The sequence below is a fragment of the Pleurodeles waltl genome, chromosome 3_1, assembly GCF_031143425.1.
Source record: "Pleurodeles waltl isolate 20211129_DDA chromosome 3_1, aPleWal1.hap1.20221129, whole genome shotgun sequence".
Lineage (NCBI taxonomy): Eukaryota > Metazoa > Chordata > Amphibia > Caudata > Salamandridae > Pleurodeles > Pleurodeles waltl.
The window spans coordinates 1,554,286,933-1,554,307,648 of record NC_090440.1 but is presented as its reverse complement, the minus strand read 5'-3'; positions in this window follow the sequence as shown (position 1 = coordinate 1,554,307,648).

Genomic DNA, 20,716 nt, shown 5'->3' with positions numbered 1-20,716 from the left:
GACTCGTCCTCTGATGGGAGCTCCCTTGTGGTGGCGGCAAAATCTGTGCCCCCACTTCTACAGGTACAGCCGCCACCCCCCTACCAGGACCGCCCTCCCAGCAGCCCCTCAGCCTTCGCCCCGTGCCCGCTCACCCAGGAGGGTGGGCATCACCTTCGCCCCAGGCACCTCAGCCCCTTCCCCGTCACCTCTGCTGCCCTCAGTGAGGAGGCCATTAACGTCCTCAGGTCACTCACTGTTGGGCAGTATACCATTTTGAATGCCATCCAGGGTGTAGAAAGGGAATTGCAACACACAAATGCATTCCTGGAGGTCATTCATTCTGGTCAGGCTGCCCTTCATCGAACCCTGCAAACTCTGGCCTCAGCACTGATGGCAGCCATTGTCCCTGTGTCTAGCCTCCCCCCTCCAACTTCCTCCACCCAGACCCAATCCCCTGTACCCAAGCCTATCCCAAGCACACCATCAGACCAGCATGCACACACCTCACCACACAAGGGAAGCTCAGGCAAACATAAGCACCACACATCCCACAGGCACTCACGCATCACAGACAGACAGACACAGCAACATCCACTGCCTCCACTGTGTCCCCCTCCTCGTAGTCTCCCTCCTCCCTCCCAGTCTCGTCTACACTCTCACCTGCATGCACTACCACTACAGCCACTACGTCCCGCACCAGCACACCCACCACCACACCCCGCTCACGTACACTCACCACCCCCACTACCATTTACACGTCCCCTGTGTCCTCTCCCAGTGTTTCTGTGACGCCCCCTCCCAAAGTACACAAACGCAGGCACACACCCACCCAACATACATCGACCTCACAACAGCCTCCATCGCATGCACCTGCACCCAAAGCCACAAAAGTTACACCTCCTACAACCACCTCCTCTTCCTCCACTCCCAAACCCCCTCCAGCTACCCGTCCCAGTGTTCCTAAGAAACTTTTCCTGACCAAGCTTGACCTCTTTCCCACCCCACCCCTCCAATTCATAGGTCCCGTACTAGCACCTCAGCCAAAAAATCTCCGGGACCAGTGGTGCCTGTTGTTACAGGTATGTGGAGTGCACCGGGCACCAGGAGAACCAGTGTTACACAGAGCCACAGCACAGCCAGTCCCCCCGTGAAGCACCAGAAGTTGGACAGTGCCCGGCGGGAGAGGGGGAAGACTCCAGCCAGCAAAGCCGCTCACAAGGTTCCCAGGGGGAGTGTCGACTCAGCTGTGGCTCCTCCCAAGTTGGGGGAGGGGCAGAAGAAATCACCAAAGTCTGGGAAAAGCAGCACGGCAGAGAAGACCGCCATCATCCCCGCTGCCCAGGAGGCCACCGCCAGCCCAATCGTCACTGGCCAGGAGGCCACCGCCAGAGTCAGTGCCCAGGAGGGCAGCCCGATCGTCACTGGCCAGGAGGCCACCGCCAGAGTCAGTGCCAAGGAAGGCAGCCCGATCGTCACTGGCCAGGAGGCTACCGCCAGAGTCAGTGCCCAGGAGGGCAGCCCGATCGTCACTGGCCATGAGGCCACCGCCAGAGTCAGTGCCCAGGAGGCCACCGCCAGCCACAGCCCAGCTGCCCTGGAGGGCCCCGGCAGCCACAGCCCAGCTGCCCAATGAAGGACCGCCAGCCCCAGCCCAGCTGGGCAATGAAGGACCGCCATGGCAAGCTGCGCTGAACAGGGCAAAGACCGCCATGGCAAGCACCGCTGAACAGGGCAAGCACCGCTGAACAGGTCAGAAACTGCAAACTCAAGCTCCGCTGAACAGGGCAAATACCGCCATGGCAAGCACCGCTGAAAAGGGCAAGCACCGCTGAACAGGTCAGAAACTGCAAACTCAAGCACCGCTGAACAGGGCAAAGACCACCATGGCAAGCTCCGCTGAACAGGGCAAGCACCGCTGAACAGGGCAAGGACCGCCAAGTCAAGCACCGCTGAACAGGGCAAGCGCCGCTGAACAGGGCAAAGACCGCCATGGCAAGCACCGCTGAACAGGGCAAGGACCGCCAACTCAAGCACCGCTAGCCCATGAGCGGCAGGGGCACTGACGCAACTGGGACCGTCACAGGATGAGTGATGCACTCTGGGCACCAGTCCCCCTCCTGAACCAGTGGAGACATGCATCCACTACCTCTGTCCTGCACAGGATGAAGCACTCTGGGCACCAGTCCCCCTCCAGAACCAGAGGAGACATGCATCCACTACCTCTGTCCTGCACAGGATGAAGCACTTTGGGCACCAGTCCCCCTCCAGAACCAGAGGAGACATGCATCCACTACCTCTGTCCTGCACAGGATGAAGCACTCTGGGCACCAGTCCCCCTCCAGAACCTGTGGAGACTGTTATCCACTTGTGAGACTGTGGCTTTGCACTCCCCAGGATGGTACAGTGGGCAAACCACCCACTGTAGAGACTTGAGAGACTGTGGCTTTGCACTCCCCAGGATGGTACAGTGGGCAACCCACCCACCGTAGAGACTTGAGTGACTGTGGCTTTGCACTCCCCAGGATGGTACAGTGGGCAACCCACCCACTGTAGAGACTTGAGAGATTGTGGCTTTGCACTCCCCAGGATGATACAGTGGGCAACCCACCCACTGTAGCGACTGGAGAGACTGTGGCTTTGCACTCCCCAGGATACATCAATGGGCATGGAGCCCCCTCGTGGATCTGGCGTTGTGCACTCATCCGGCTGAGATGCCCCCCCTTCCCTTCCCCCTGAGGTGCCTGTTGTATTTCTAGCTGATGCCCCAGCAGTGTTCTCTCCGTTTTGATCAGGTATCTAGTGTGGGCCTCGCCCATGCATTTTGGGCCCAGTGGTCCACGGACAATGACTTGTGCATTACCTGCACTACTAATCGTGGTGTATATTTTGTTTAATGTGTATATACATATATGTAGAGATTTGGTTACTGTATTTTGATATATTCCAATGGTTCCACTCATTTCCTTTTGTCTTTGCATTCTTCCGGGGGGGTTGGGGGTTGTTACTGTAATGTTTGGATATGCATTGGTGTGTGTGTTGTAGTGGGTGAGGGTCGGGGTGGGGGTGGGGGTGGGGGTGGGAGTGTTGCGTGTGTGTGTCCCTATCTTTTGCCTCCCCCCCCATGTCGTAGGTGCAGTACTCACCGTTGTCTTCGCCGCCGGCGTTGATGATCGTCGTATAGGAGCAGGAAAACTAGTGCAGGAAGAATATGGAGCTCCGGCTCCATGGTGTTGTCATTCCTCGTGGAGTGTGTAGAGGTGAGCGTTTTCCCTTTGAAATGTCTGTTTCCGCCGTGTTTTTATCCACGGTGAATCCGCCCCGGAAAAGGTGGCGGATTGGTAGGTTGTGATACTGTGGGCGGTACTTTGTCTCCCGCCTGTCTGTTGGCGGTGACCGCCGCACTGTTTGTCTGTACCGCCGTGGCGGTCGGAGTGTTAAAGTGGCTGTCTTTGTTGGCGGTTTGCGCCACGGTCATAATTCCCATTTTTTTACCGCCGGCCTGTTGATGGTCTTACCGCCGCTTTAACACCGTCCGCCAGGGTTGTAATGACCACCTTTATCTTAGATTGTAACTAATAGGGAATAAAACTCACAAAATTCTATCAACTGGTGTGGCTATTTATGGCTGAAAGGTCATGGTTAATGACTATGACTAAAGTAAAATATATTGTTGTAGTGAATATTGATGACATTATTGATATATTGATTGACATATTGATTAGCTATCTCGCCCTACGGTGTCTCTCAACTGGGTCAAAAGATTCATTGGCCTAAAACGAGTCCTAATGTGTAATAAATTAACATTAAAGGACGAGTTAACAGGCTCATCACAAGTTAAGTTGTGGTTAATATTTATTTTTACACTAGTCTTGCAAAATACCTCAAATGTTTTCAAAGTTTCTTAATGTAAAGATATAGATGAGTGTTTTCCCAGTAATCTGTGATTATAAGGTCCAGTGACAATGTGGTCAGTTAATCCACCTCCTCCATTTCTAGAAGTACCCAGTAGACCACGTAAATCGTGGAAAAATTGGTATGATGCTTTTGTTAAGTACTTGGGGCCTACTGGGGCATCATGTTACAACTGAAATGAAAATGTTATTACTTCTGCATTCGTTAGGGTTTGAGGGAAGGTCTGTATATAAACATCTACCATCACAGGTTGTCAATGAGGGAGAAGACATGGATAAGTACATGCAAACAGTCAAGAAACTAGAATTCAGATTTGATATCCAACCCAGCTTGGTGGTTATTAGACACAATTTTTTTAAAGAAAACTGAGAAGTGGTGAAGATGTCAATACATACATATCAGCACTAATGAAACTTGTAGCTGACTGTCAGTTTGAAACATTTATTGATCAGCTAGTCAGGGATCTGTATATTTCCAAGTGCACAGACAAGTCCACAAAGGGAAAATCCATCGTTGAAGGGACTATTACAACAGCAAAATGTATTCGGACATCTAAACTGTTAGGAACTTGAAAACAAGTCAACAGAAGCCATACGCGTAGTGAAATGTAAAGAAGAAAAATCTATAAAGTTGACAAGGATGACAGGTCATTTTTCAAACAACCTGTTTTATGTTTTAGGTGTGGGAACCAAGGGCCAGATGTAGCAACCCGTTTGCGAGTCGCAAACGGCGAAAATCGCCGTTTGCGACTCGCAAACGTGGGTTTGCTATGCAGAAATGCATTTTGCGAGTCGGATCCGACTCGCAAAATGCATTTCAGACTCGCTAATAGGAAGGGGTGTTCCCTTCCTATTAGCGACTCGCACTGGTATGCAATTCCATTTGCGGCCGCGAAAGCGGCCGCAAATGGACTCGCAGTTACCATCCACTTGAAGTGGATGGTAACCCAGTCGCAAACGGGAAGGGGTCCCCATGGGACCCCTTCCCCTTTGTGACTGGACCAGATATTAATTTTTCAGGGCAGGGAGTGGTCCAAGGGACCACTCACTGCCCTGAAAAACCGAAACTAAAGGTTTCGGATTTTTTTAAAGTGCAGCTCGTTTTCCCTTAGGGAAAACGGGCTACACTTTAAAAAAAAGAAACCTGCTTTATTGACAAGCAGGTCGCTAACATGGAGGCCTGCTGACGTCAGCAGGCCTCCATGTTAGCGAGTGCCTATACTCGCAATGGGGCCGCAATTTGCGACCCACCTCATGAACATTCATGAGGTGGGTCATTGCGACCCCATTGCGAGTTGCAATCGGTGTCTGAGACACCGTACTGCATAGCAATTTGCGAGTTGCAAATTGCGAGTCGCAGGGACTCGCAATTTGCAAGTCGCAAATTGCTTTTTTCGTACATCTGGCCCCAAATCCATTCCAAAGTGAATAATAAATGTCCTGTGAGAAACATTATATGCAGCATATGTAACAAACCTGGACATTTTTCTAAAGTGTGTCAAGGTGGCAAATGCAATGGCAATATGTTCCAAAATACACACATGAACGCAAGAGGTGCAGCTAATGTTTCAGATGTTGAAGATGATGAAGTTAGCAAAATGCAAGATGATCTCAGAGACATGGTGATGGTGGATGATGAAATTGATGTATTAAGCGGGGATCCAGCCACATCTATAGATCCATATGTAGAAATAGGTGTAGGTGGCAAGTTTGTCAAGTTACTAGTTGATTCAGGAGTCAGGAGCACGATGATAAAACAAGAGCTGTTCAAAGAAGTGTGGAGAAATAGACCTCTTGAGGCACCAGATAGGTCACCAGTGTCATACGAAGGCTGCAAGATCAAACTGGCAGGATTTTTTTAAAGACATATTGGAATTCAAGGGGAAGAAAATACTTGGTAATGTCTATGTAGTAATAAAAGGCTTATCAATACTAGGCTGGTTTCCTCAAGGTTTGTTTCAAATTATATTAAGAACAGGTACCAAAGAGCAAGTATCTGTTGTTGAATCAGGCAATTTTTATGAGATGTGTTGAGAAAGAGTTTCCTTACATATATTTTTTAAAAATGGGTACCATTAAAGGGTTTACTTATCAAATCAGAGTAAAGATGATGTGGTCTCAGTCAAGCACAAATTGAGAAGTGTGCATTTTAGTATGGGAGAAAAATTGGAGAAAAAACTTACAGAGTTGTGTGAGAATGAGATAATCAAAACCGATTGGTTTTTCTATGGTTGTCGTCTTTGGTTGAGGCATTAAAAAAACAATGATTTGAGAATATGTGTACACCTACTTAACTTGAATAAGCACATATGGATAAATTCACATACCCTACCAAAAATAACAGAACTGCTAGCCATGATTAGGGCTTCCAAATGGTTCTCTAAGTTAGATTTGGTTGTAGCTTACCATCAGGTTATTCTTGATACATCTTCAAGACATCTAACAGCTTTTGTTTCACCTATTGGGATATTCCAATTTTGCAGGATGCCATTCAGACTAGCGTCAGCAGCTGCCATCTTTCAGAGGATAATGTTTCAAATGCTCAAGGATGTTGCAGGGTGTATTTCAGGATGACGTGCTGATTTATGGGGCATCCAGAGAAGAACATGGCAGAATATAAAAAAGGTCTTCTTTATAATGTAGGAAAAAGGAGTTGTGTTGAAGATTAAAAAGTGTACGTTCTTGAAAGTCAAAGTTGAATATCTGGGTATCTGGGTCAAGTGGTGTCTGAACAAGGTAGAGAACCAAGACCCAGTTTTAGATAAAGGCGTCATTGATGTTTTACCACCGACTGACAAAACAGGACTAAAATCTTTTATTGGTCTTTGTGAATTTTACTCACGTTATATTTCTGAATATGCCTTAAATATCAAACCTTTGACTAACATGTTAAAGAGGAGCACCACGTTTGTGTGGAGCAATGAATGGATTAAGTCCCCGATGGTAGGGTCAAGGATTTTAAAACCATTTGACCAAAAGATGCATTGCACGATCACAGTTGATGCCAACAGTTTTGATCTGGGTGCTGTTCTTACTCAAGTGAAATAGGGTGTTGAAAATATGCTAGGTTACGCATTAAGGCCCTCATTCCGACCCTGGCGGTCAAAGACCGCCAGGGCCGGGGACGACGGAAGCACCGCCAACAGGCTGGCGGTGCTTCCTGGGCCATTCTGACTGCGGCGGTAAAGCCGCGGTCAGAAAACCGGGTCCGGCGGTTTCCCGCCGGATTTCCCCCGGTTGCCCAAATCCGCCATGGCGGCGTTGCAAGCAGCGCCGCCATGGGGATTCTGACCCCCTTCCCGCCACTCTGTTTCTGGCGGTTTTTACCAGGGCCCCAGCCTGCTTTTCGCTGTCTGCCTAGCAGACAGTGAAAAGCGCGACGGGTGCAACTGCACCCGTCGCACACCTGCAACACCGCCGGCTCCATTCGGAGCCGGCTTCAGTGTTGCAGGCCTCTTTCCCGCTGGCCCAGCGGGAAAGTTGGAATAGCACCAGCGGTCTTTGGACCGCGGTGCGGACAAATGGCGCTTCCCACCAGGCAGGCGGCGACCGCCGCCCGCCGCGGTCAGAATGACCCCCTAAGTGTTGAGAGGATCCAAAATAAATTTTCAGCCATTGAGAAACAACTTTTAGCTTGTTGGGGAGCTATCAGGAAATTTTATCCATATTTACGGGGAAATACATTTATTTTGCAAACTGATCACAGGCCTCTGGTTTCTTTTTTGTCGAGGGACAAAATCAAAGATTGTATACCATGCATTTCTAGATGGGCAACTAAATTATTACAATGTGACTTTGAAGTCATTTATCTTCCTGGAAATAAAAACATCAGAGCAGATTTTTTATCTAGATTTCCATTTGAAGAAGAGGGTGGATGTTAGAAATGGGGTCTCTAGTTGGCAGAGGTATACACCCTTGTCCAAGTAGGGACCACAATCCTAGTCAGGGTAAGTCACACACAATCCAAATTATCCTGTGCCCACCCTCTGGTAGCTTGGCACTGAGCAGTTAGGCTTAACTTCAAAGGCAACGTGTCAAGTATTTGTGCAATAAATCATGCAATAACACAGTGAAAACAATACAGAATACACCCCACAGGTTTAGAAAAAGATAAGATATTTATCTGATTAAATTAAGGTCAAAATGATCAAGATTTGATAAGCACAAGTTGAAATATCACTTTTGCAAGGTTAGGAAGAGTCTTAAGTCTTTAAAATCAACAATTGTCTCTTGTGTGCACAAAGTACCTGGTTTGCATCAAAATTACATGCACAGCGAACGTAGAGGAGGAGATGTGTGGAAAAAGGAAGGTGTGCGTCGGATTCCCCAATGAGGCTGAGACAATGTGTTGTTTCTTCCCACGCTGCAAGGGCTTTGCGTCAATTTCCGGTGCACAGTCTTGGATCCTCACTGCGATGCAGGGTCTTTTGACTCCCAGAGATGATGCGTGGAAATCCTGGGCATGCAGGGCGAAGTCACAGGTGTTGAGTCAATCCAGTGAGTGATGTGTCGGACTTTCAGTTACATGGCAGGCGCTTCATCAATTCTTCACTCAGGGAGTCAGGCTGCATTGTTCCGGTTCAGCTGTGCGTTGATCCGGTATGGCTGTGCGTCAAGTTCTGGTCGCAACACAGGTGCTGTGTCGATCTCCAACTGGGAAGCCAGGCTGCATCGTTCCGGTTCAGTGATGCAGCAATTTTCTCATTGCTGGGCAGGCTGTGTGTCGTTTCCAGCAGACCGTGCATTGATTTTCACAGCACAAGGAGTTTCTTTGAAGAGAGGAAGTCTTTTTGGCCCTGAGACTTCAGAAACAGAAGGCAAGTTCAATCCAAGCCGTCAGATAGCACATCTCAGCAGAGTCAGAGGCCAACAAGGCAGCAGGGCAACAACAAGGCAGCAGTCCTACATAGCAAAGCAGTCCAGGAGCACTTTGGGCAGCTCCTCTAGACAAGTTGCAGGATCTGGTCAAGTAGTGTCTGATTTGGTGGGTCATGGACCAGTTTAAATACCCCAAAATGGCTTTGAAGTGGGGGAGACGTCAAAGAGTGGTTTTGAAGTGCACTAGGTCCCCTTTCACTACAAGTCTGTCTGTCAGGGTTCCAGTAGAGGGTTTGGCAGTCCACTGTGTGAGGGCAGGCCACTAGCCTTTGAAATGTAAGTGTCAGGCCCTTTACCCTTCCAGCCCACGAAGGCCCATTCAGTATGCAGAAGAGTACAGGTGAGACTGAGTATAATGTGTTTGTGGTTGTCTGGGTGAAATGCACAAGCAAGCTGTCAACTAGCCCAACTTAGATGTGGATTGGAGACAGGCTGTAAGGCACAGATGGATTTTAAGTGCAGAGAAATATTCACTTTCTAAAAGTGGCATTTCTGAAATAGTAATATAAAATCTAACCTCACCAATAAGCAGGATTTTCTATTACCATTCTGGCCAAAATAATCATGACCTGTTACTCTTTCTGATCCAAATCTACCACTCAAACAATATATGAGGGTAGCCCTAATACTAGCCTACAAAAAGAGCAGGCCTCTCAGTAGTGGAAAATTCATTTAGGAGTTTTCCACTACCAGGGCAAATAAAACACACAGGTATATGTCCTGCCTTTTACCTACACAGTACCCTGTCCTATGGGTTACCTAGGGCCTCCCTTAGGAGTAACTTACATGTAGAAAAAGGATAGTTTAAGGCTTGGCAAGTACTTTTAATTGCCAAGTCAAAGTGGCAGTGAAACTGCACACACAGGCCTTGCAATAGCAGGCCTGAGACATGGTTACAGGGCTACTTATATAGGTGACACAACGAGTGATGCAAGCCCACTAGTAGCATTCAATCTACAGGCACTGTGCACATGTATTGCACTTTACTAGGGACTAGAGTAGATCAAATATGCCAGTTGGGTATGAACCAATGCTACCATGTTTAAGGGAGAGTAAATGCACTTTAGCACTGATTAGCAGCAGTAAAGTGCACAGAGTCCTAAAACCAGCAAAAACAGTGTCAGAAAAGTAGAGGGAGGCAGACAAAAAGTTGGGCAATGACCACCCTAAGGCTGTCAAGTCTAACACTGGAGTTGACAGTAAAGGAGATGAGCAGGAAAACTGTCTTATAGCAGCTACTGTTTTAGAAGGAATGTGCGCTGTGAGTGAAAATTGAGGAAAGAGCTGTCCATGGATGTGTCTTCGATACAAGTTATGAACTTTGTGAGGAAAGGGTGCCCAAAAGAAAAGAATGTACCTTTTCAATTTCAAACCTTTGTGAAGGTGTCCAATGAGTTGTCTGTTGAGGATGATATACTGATATGACGCGAAAGATTTGTGCCTCTGGAAAGCCTCCGACAAAGAATTATGGGCCTCATTACGAATTTGGCGGTCATACCACCAGACCACCATGTTGACAGTCCTAAAAAGTCTGCCATGTTGGCAGCCTTTTAAACCGCCCTGTTATGAGTCATACAGGCAGGACCACCAACCAAAAAAGGCAGACCAGCAGTGGAGCAGAGGGCAGGAAATAGGCAGTTCAACATCCAGCAACGACAGCTTCCGGACCAACCACTGACCGTATTACAAGCACACAGTCTCAATGGCCAACCCCCATGGTGGTCAGCCAATGGCGGTCCAAACCATGGTGATTCGCGGTCACCAAAGTAACCCAACACTGCACATTGGATGAATTTGAAAACAACATAGCTGACACACATTGCCACACTAGTCACACCTGCAAAGGACACTCTAAAACACACCCCTTCACACAGCACAATCCTTTGCATTATCAATGCCAAACACTGAAGCCAGAGAAACGTATTTTCCAAACACTGCATAGATTTGGCACCCCTTTTTTTTTACCATCCCATAGAACACCCTACACGCACTTTTGCCTGGTCACACCCTTTTGCACTTCCCCTCCTTAGTAAGTCATTGTCACACATTTTTTTCCCATCATTTCACATTCCAAAGCACCCTGGTTTTTTTAGGTTGAGTTAAGAGTCATGGTGGACGAAATCATAAGAAATGAGCCATAATTGTTTGGAGCACAAGTACAGAATACTACTCTCAGTGTAAAAATGGAAATGTGGGACAGGATCGTTGACACAGTCAATTCTGTAGGTACCGCTCTGCACACAAAGGAGGACATTAGGAAGAGGTGGAATGACCTTAGGGCTAAGGTCCGTTCCATGGTCTCCAGGCACCAGCTGCAGGCCAAGAGGACTGGCAATGTCCCTCGCAATGCCCCCTTTACAACTCTTTTCCTGGGAGGAGACAGTCTTGGTTATCCTGCATCCTGAGTGCTTGACAGGAATACCTGGGGGGAGTAGAATCTGGTAAGTCACAAGACTAAACATATCACCAAAATGCTATGTCATGCATTCCCACAGCTCACCGTTTGCCACTGTTACTGTCACTTCATTCACCAGACCACTGTCTATGGTCCAAAGACCACTATTTGGCAACTCACAATTGTATTCACTTGAAGAGATGGCAGTTGTGTATGGTATGCAGTACAGGGATTGACATTACTACAACTTCCAGCAGGCACTGTTCCACAACTCCATACACTAGACCAGTGGTCGCGTGCCCACATACCCTTGCTTGGCAAATCACAAATGAACTTCATTTACCTGAGAGGATACCATTTATCAAGTGTGGGACATAGGGAGAGTGACCTGTCTGAAACTCCCAGGAAGGCATTATTCCTGTAACTACAAACACTAGCAAAGTGGTCACATGCTACAACACATCTGTTAGTGAACTCTCAATTGAAGTGTACTCACCTGGAGGGAGAAGAATGGTCAAGTATGTGTAATAGAGAGAGTAGCCTGACTGCAACTCACCTGAGGCCCTGTTTCAGCATCTCCAAATACCAGAACAGTGTTAACTTGTCCAAAGACCACTGTCTGGCAACTCACAATTTAAGTTTACTCAGTTGGGAGGATACCATGTGTCAAATGTGGGAAGTAGAGAGAGTGACCTGACTACTAAGGCCAGGAAGGCCCTGTATCTGTAAAACCAACCATCATCCCATTGTTCACTTGTCCAAATACCATTGTTTGAGAACTTTCAGTTGAATTGGACTCACCTGGGAGGATAACATTTGTATAGTGTGTGTGTAGTAGAGAGAGCGCCCTGACTGCAACTCCCATCAGGTCCTGTTCCAGGAACTCCAACCACCAGCACAGTGTTCTCTTGTCCAAAGACCTCGGTTTTTTAACTCCCAAATGAAGTTTACTCACCTGGGAGGATATAATTTGTATAGTGTGGGTGGTGGAGGGAGTTATCTGACTGCAACTCCCAGGAGGCACTGTTTCTCAAACTCCAACCACCAGACCAGTGTTCTCTTCTCCAAAGATCACTGTTTGTCAATTCCCAATTTATGTTTACGCACCCGGGGGGGGGTAACATTTGTCAAGTATTAGGGAGAAGTGAGAGCGACTTATTTCATTTAACTCCAACAGACCAGTGTTCACTGGTCCAAATACACTTGCTTGGTAACTCTCAATTGACGCATACTTACCTAGGAGGATACCATTAGTATAGTGTGTGTAGAAGAGGGAGTGAACCGACTGCAACTCCCAGGAGGCACTGTTTTAGTAATTCTAAACATCAGAACAGTGGTCACTTGTCCAAATACCATAGCCTGCTAACTCTCAATTAAAGTTTACTCACTTAGGAGGGACCAAGATACAGATCATGCTCAACTCTGAGGTGTGTCTGCTGACCTAGGCCCATCTTAACCAGCTTATTCAAAATGAAACTATTGAGGACAGGAAGGACAGCTTACCCAGTGTGCAGAACAATGATCCCAAAGGCCTAAAGATGCATCAAAAGAACGGTATTGGCAGCAGAAACATTCAAAATGCACTGACCACATGACGACTCCAATCACATATATAACAATCTCCTGGGTCTGCCTGTATCACAATCAACTAGGCCTCAAAATGGCCAAAAACATATCTTGCCTAGTCACTGTTTTGCCTGCACTGGTGGCAAGATGACATTCTCAGACCATCCTCCCAAGGGTTAATGATCCGCACATCTCAGTAGCTGCTTCAGACAAAAAGATCTGCCATGCTCTACAAATGTCATGTGAATACAAGCAATATTGTGGCTACTTGCAAAAATAACTCTGTACAAGGTCAATGCTTAATGTAACACTAAATTGTTGGAGGTAGATATCACAATACAACCAGTAACATTGTATATGTCACATCAACAGTTCGAACTGCCACTGGGCACACAGAGAACACAGAAGAGACTACCACTACCCCTATGGATTAATCTCTCAGTGAAGAAGACACTCCTGAACATCTTGATGTGGAAGACAGGGCAACCTAGTCAGACACCAACAGTGAGTCTCACTGTGGTCACATCAACACCTCCCAGCCTGGTTGCCTCAACATCACATGCAACCATTTGTCCCCCTAACCTGTTTTCTGAGCATCTTGTGCCCCCCCCCCAGTCCTGGATCTTGAGTTGCAATGCAATACCTCCAACAATTAGAGTTCTGGACCCAGTGGGAGAGGGTACCCTGTAGCAAGGGCACAGGGCAGTGGGGGCACGGTGTATGGGAGGGATGCTGTGGGCTAGTGGGGTGAGGCCACTGGTGCTGCTCCTGGTTAGGACACCATCAGCCATGTCTTGAAGGACTATCAGGAGTCCCAAGGCGTGATGGGCCAGGTCTAGACCGAACTCTGGGAAATAAAGCAGCTACAGAGGGACATCATAGGAATATGCGTGAACAGGGGGAGACTCACAATACCAACATTGCCTCCCTAACAAGGGTGATAAGGGACATTAACACCACCCTGAGCAGGGGTCTATAATACTACTCTACTCCTTCCTATGATGCATCAACACAAGGCCCTTCTTCATTGGGAAGCGAGGCCCTGCAGAGGAACAAGCCCTAGCCACCCCTTTCTCTGTAGCAGCAGATCCCCCACCACCACGCAAGCGGGGACGTCCGGCAAAGAATCCAGGAGATGCAGATGGCAAGACACCCACCACTGCTAGCAAGTTCCTAAAGGAACTCTATTGTGTGCCACACATTCACTCTGTTGACTGATCCTCAACTAGCCAGCAGTTCCAGCAAGATGTGTACTCTGGACTCCCAATGGTGTGGCATCTACTCCAATGATTTAATTCACCATGACTGAACCCTTCACCTTATTTTATTTTCTTGTTTAATGTCCACATTTTATTTACTGCATCAGCACTGTAATAAATTCATCCATCACAAGTTCATTGTCTGCGTGATTAATTTCAACATTTTGCTATGTAGAGGTGTAAGATCATGTGAACCATATGACGAAAACATGACTTACTTGTGCAAGGAGGGATATGTCTCAGGTACACAGTGCCCTGCTCAGGATTACAACCATTAAACACAAACACATCAGTACAAGTGTCTGGTCACAACAAATATTTTATTCCAGTTTACAGCACATAGGCTGTCCATTTGTCTGGCCCTTTGTGACATAAGAATGTGGGACTCATACTGAGTCAAAGTACATATTCCAGGATTCAGCTACCCAGATCACGGAAGGGAGAGATTTGTCAGACATTGTCCTGTAGAATAGGCAAACATTAAAGTGGATGATGTCTACAGCTTGAGCCTTATTACATACCACACCAAAGTAATCCAACATCATATAATCCAAGATGCAGACAGATGATAGTAAAACAGTCCCTGATCACATTCTTATCATAATTCAATGACCATGCATCTGGTGGTATAACTCAAACATGTGTCAGTGTTGTGGCACAGGCTCAGTGGCCTACAATGATGAAACACATCTACAGCTATATGCAGGTCATAAAAAAAGAGCGTTTAGCCAATGTGAAGGGAAAATACCTTTGTCGTAGTCTAGGACTACACATTTTATTCCCACATGGTGACACAAATGGTGCATCAGGCCCACATAAGCACACCAAGGGTACTTCTGACCTTCCACCTAAACACTGTACAAGCTGTCCTGGGATAGGTCTCATACACACAAACTCTGTCATGTACATTACCTGTAACAATCCATGTCCACTTAGTATGTCAGAACAGCATGAGATACCTGCAAATGTCACAACTCCGAAATGCCCACACGAGGATATCATGGTGAAGGTACCTGTAAAAAGACAAAACAAGGAGTATAGACTTGAAAACATACTTATTACACAAATCATACTGCAGGCATCAGGAAATGAAATTACATTGCAATGATACTGATACAAAAAAAGCAGCAGCATCAATGTGGGGGTATGTCAAAGGCTAACTCTTCAAGCACCCTTTGCCTGCATATTGCAGAGTATCATCTCCATAGCTGTCGCTAAAACTCTCAACTCCACACATTCTCCCAACTACAGTTCACTGCAGTGTCACAGCCATTACATCACATGACATACTTACACTCATGAAAAGTAGCTGTTGATGAGATCTTCCCGCAAGTCAGCTCCTTCCTCTTAACCACTGTCATCCTCACTTGGCATTTCAGGGGGCTCACCCGGTGGCACTGCAGGCTCCCCCTCCTCTGGGATGTACGGGTTATTCCTCTGCAGGGCGATGCTGAGGCGCATACAGCATGCCACAGTGATATGACACACTTTTCTGGGAGAGTAGAGAAGGACTCCACCAGTCCGATTAAGACAACTAAACCTGGCCTTCAGGAGCCCAAAAGACCACTCCACTACCCTTCTTGTACTTCCACAGGCCTCATTAAAGTGGTCTTTCCCTGGCAAGGATGGATTTCTTAGTGCAGCAGAGGTCTCATGTTAAGTAATAGGACATATGTGCAACAATGAGTCTCTCAGTTCCTGATTGTAGTTTGATTGCATACACACAAACTGGACAGATGTGACCTACCAACCAGCCAGGCCCTCTCTGCGTACAGTTGTGACATCAGCTGGGGTATGGTGCTGTTCTGCATTATGAAGGAATTATGGGCTAAACCGGGATAATGGGCACAAACCTGTGAAATGTAGAGATCTGCCAGACAGACAATTTTCCCGTTGATGGAATGGAAGTTCTTTCTGTTGTGGTATGCTTGTTCATTGGCCTGCGATGGGACCAAGCCAACATGTCTGCCATCAATGGCCCTCATCACAAGTGGGATGTGTGCAAAACCATAAAAGTAAATCTTAACACAGGCTAAATCCTCCCGTCGGGGAAACTGGATATATCTGCCCAGGTGTTTCAACATTGCTGAGAGGACATCCTTCAACACAACAGCAGAATGTACATAGTTTGGGACATACCAGCAGATAGGGCCACTGTATGTTGGTAGGGCCCTGTGGCTGGTAAGTACAATAGTGACATGTCTTGTACAATGGGTGGCATGCTGGCTGGATAACTAATAGCTGGCATCAGATTGGCTCCAACTGACGACATAAGTCAGCTATTGTTTGCCTATTCAGACAGTACAGCAGGATGATGTGTCATTCTACCATGGTCTGAAGGTCTGGCAGTGGACAGTAGATAAGAGGTTGTCACATCCTCCCTCTCCCTGGGTATCTATATATGGCAAGACATGATTTCTAACATATGTCAGTGTGTCTACAGCAGCATACATAATGCATGTCAATGATATCATGTGACAAGGCATTTCTGTATGGATAGACATGACAACTAGTACACATCACAGCTGCAAAGAACACAAGGGTCTCATGTACCCACCATGGTTTTCTACTCATGTGATCACAACATCTATGTGGATGAAACTCAAAGATATGTAATACAATTGCCCCTCAAAATGTGACTGGATGTCCCTACCACCAAAATAACTGTCAGCGGTGGTGGACTGTGCTCCACTGTTAAATGCAATCTGTGCTCTGAAACATGCTACAATGGTGTTTGAGTAGTAGGACCTACATGACAAGAAAGGATAAGCATGTTTGTGAGGTCAAAACATTTGCGCAGGTGTGACGCAGTTTATATAGCCCAATACAGCATTTCAGACCTCCAAAGTGGCTGCTGCCTGGCCTATTACATTGGAAGTCATCATGGCAGTAGAAACTGTGGCAGACATGCCATAGGCTAATGTTGTTGCCAGTGGCGGTCATGGGCCAATGACTGTGTACACCAGCAGTGACAATCACCTACGTGGCGGACATGACCGCCATGTTCTGCAGATTCACTCACTTGACTTCTGACACTGCTTCCAGCAAGACCTTCACGACCTGAGCTGCTGTGCGCCGCCTCTGGGAGCAATCATCCCACGTCCAGCAGGTGATAGGGTCCCTGCCTTCTCTCCAGAGGAGCTGGAGAGGCCAGTTTATGAGGTTCTAAACCTGTATGGACAGCTCTATTGCTCACCAAAGGACCAGGTAAGCACATACATTTCTCTGTACTTCACCATCCTTTCCTTCCTCACAGGCTACAATGTGCCCTTGTGTGCAAGTTAGACTACTCGTGTGCCTGTTGTTGCAGTCTGTGGCATCAATGGGATGGATAATGTGCCAGTACTGGTGGCGAGTGCCATATGTTAAGTGCACTCACATTGTGTTGTGTGAGGTTTTTGGGGACCTAGATCATCCTTGTGTTAAATGTACATTACTAGGTAAGGAGACATTATTGCCATCCACTGACCTCTCTTTTCTTATGATTGTTGTAAATGTCTGACTACATGTGTGTGCATAGCAGCATGAGCTGTCAGTGTGGAAGGCATATCATGAGTCACTCTGCCATCAGGTTGCCACACACCACACGCCAAATTGCTGTTGGCTACATGACATGCCGTCATGCACAGAAGTGATGGGAATGGAGTGTCATGTAGGATCTGCCAGCTCAGCCTGCAGAGGCCAAGGTCTGTCACATGCATCTCTCAGTATGGGACCTAGTCTAGGCTGTGGGAGAGTCAATGTGGCTATGCAACTGTGGCACTGTGCCCACTCCCTGTACACCAGCAGATCCTGTCATGTGGCCAATTGAGGCTCTGGTGGCAAAACCTGTCCTTTGAATATATTAGGAATGGGTACAGAGCAGTGCTTAATTTGTGCTTGTTGTTTCCGGTGCAGAGCACTGGCACTTATTTTTGAGGGCCGGCGCTTATTCTTCTGCCTCAAGCATTTTCTGTGAGCAAAAGACACATATGGAAAGATGCAGGAAGAGAAAAACGAAAATGTGTCACAATGAGAGAGAGTAGAAAGCTGCAGGAGTGATCTGAAGGGGCAGGGAGAGGCTGTAAATGGATTGAAGAGGTTCGATATGGCTCAGGCTTACGCTGCCTCAGTATTCCATGTTCCCATATTTAATTGCAGCAGCCGTGTTGTTTAAGAGGAGGGCTTTGAGCACTGGCACATTTCTTTTTACAAATTAAGCACTGGTACAGAGGTAAATCATTAATCTAGTCCATATGTGCACTTAGCATTATTGTCAGTGTGTTTTACCTTAGTCCCACAGCTCTGTGGTCACCTTCACACAGATTATATTTCTCCTGTACAGGTGTATTGCATAACTGACAGTCCCACAGTGCAGGGCGAAGGGTGTATAGGTGTGAGTAAGAGTAAATGATGAAGTATGTGGTGATATGCGAATGAAAGAGTCTTTGTATATTTTATATGTTTGTCCTTCTATTCTCTTGTAGATAATTCAAAGTCTGTGTACTAGTAGGGGACAACTGAACCCAAGCTCATCGGTTGATCAAACCTTTGTTGATGACAGACAGGGAAATCAATTTTGAGGGGGATCGATGGTCCTGATGAAGGTCGACTGGCCCAGATGGGTGAGGGAAATGGCTGAAACGTGTTGACCCTAGAACAGAGATTTGGGGTGAATGGGTGATTACATCCTAATATCGCCATCAATTATCTAATGTCTTTTTAATCCTATCCGGTGAATCCCGAAATAAAGATTAGGAATGGATTCACATGAGATAGTTTTAGTATTTCTGAGTGGTGTCCTGTGTTATTGATCCCAGTATGTCTCGTCTATTTTTGTTCCCCTTCTTTTTGGCTCCATTCCTTATGTTGGACAGCGTGGAAATGTGTTAGCATAGCCTTACGATGAAGCATGCCACAATTAGTGTGTAAGGGCAGTTTTTCTAACAAAAATGCTGTGTCTGAAGTGTGGTGGAGTCCACTCTGTTGGGGTAGGGTTTCTACCTTGATTTATTGTCCTTTGTGTGGTGCTGATCCCTGTAGGATGAACACATATGTCCAAAGGAGTGTTCTGTGGCACAGGTACATTGCACAGAACTCCGCCCCCTGAAGCGGCATGAGTCTGCATTTGTTAGTCCACATGTCCACACATGGACAAGGAAGACACTTTCTGTACCCACTATACCAGTCCCTTCATTGTTACTCATGTGTAATGTGTGTAATGTTGGAGATTGTACTCTGGCCATTGCCTGTAGACTCTGCATGCAGTCAGTCATTCTCACAGAATGTGAATGTGTTGGTCCATTCATGTTTAAGGAGCTTTCCCTTCAGAAGCCACATAGCTATGTAGTGTTTCATTGTGACTCACATCACAGTACATGTTGCTGCAGCATGGGATACCTGATGTCAGTAAGTTTGCTTGTCATTGTAGGGTCTGAACAGGGTAGTGGGTTACTCTGCAGATGGAAAAAATATATGTCTGTAGTCATGTCCCTGTACCTATTGGCATGTGTGTCCACAGACAATGGAGGGCCCACTGCAGGAAAAGGAGGGAGAACCTGGGGCACTGGGCCCAGTAAATCACAGAGGCCCAGCTAGAGCTGTTCTTCCACTGTGTGTGGGGTGCCCCTCAAACCATGACCCCCATAATGGCCTGCATTCTGGTGGTGGCCTACTCAGACCTTGATGAGCATTTGAGGACAGCACAGCAGCCACAAGGTGGTGAGTACACTGCATATTCCTGCCTGTCACATTACCAAGTAACTGTGTTGGTTTCTGACAGCTCCCCTTGGAACTTAGGGATGAGCCATGTGTCACACAGTGCATGAGTGATTGTTTGTGTAAACATGTCATGTGTTGTATACTGATGTGCCTCGCCTATTGGCCCAGGGACCTAGGACACAACTATGTACAATCCACAAGCCATTTGCTCTCCAGGGACAACAGATGGCTGAGTACAGTGATCAATCAAGTACTGTTTGTTGTAGTGTGTGTAAATTCTATGCAACAGACCACTACTCCTCAATGTTACAGGCCAAAGGTAAGGAAGTGATGGATCACTGTCCTGGGTAAATGAGCATATTGACATCAGAGGCTAGTTGTTTTCAGTGTATGACAGGTGCTGGTGCCTCACTGCAGTTTTAATGTGACGATTGCCTTCATACATGTGACAGAGCCTATATTGTATTGTGGGTGCAGCTACAGATCAATACTTTTCCTTGGTAAGTGGGGAATGTCCATTGACATGATTTATCTGCCATCACTGTTGTCAACATTCCTTTTGCCCACATGTCAGCATGTGTCCCTTTCTCATTAGCAAAACATTTGTAAGCTGCTGTTTCATGTATGGTCTACCTCTGTTGATGGGATGATGTCTGTATTCCCACACATATATGTGTATAGCAACCTGTGTGTGGAATAAGCCACTTACAATGGGAGTACATTTCATGTTGTGCCACATAGAGGAGTGTGGTACCATTGTTTGTTGGCTGACACATTTCCTCATGCATCATAGCATGTCATTTGGCATGTACAACTGAAGTAGCAATGAGGGACATGACAGGTAGGCTAGGGTTTTGAGTTACAATGTGCATTTCTATACCCTTGATGTGGCATCATGTAGCAAAGAGCACTGCACATGTGTAACGGGTAAGGTTTGTGACCTGACTGCTGCCATGCATCATGGAGTGACACGCAGTTATGTTGAAATCATGTGTTTGGGTACAAACATTCATCTAGAGACAGAC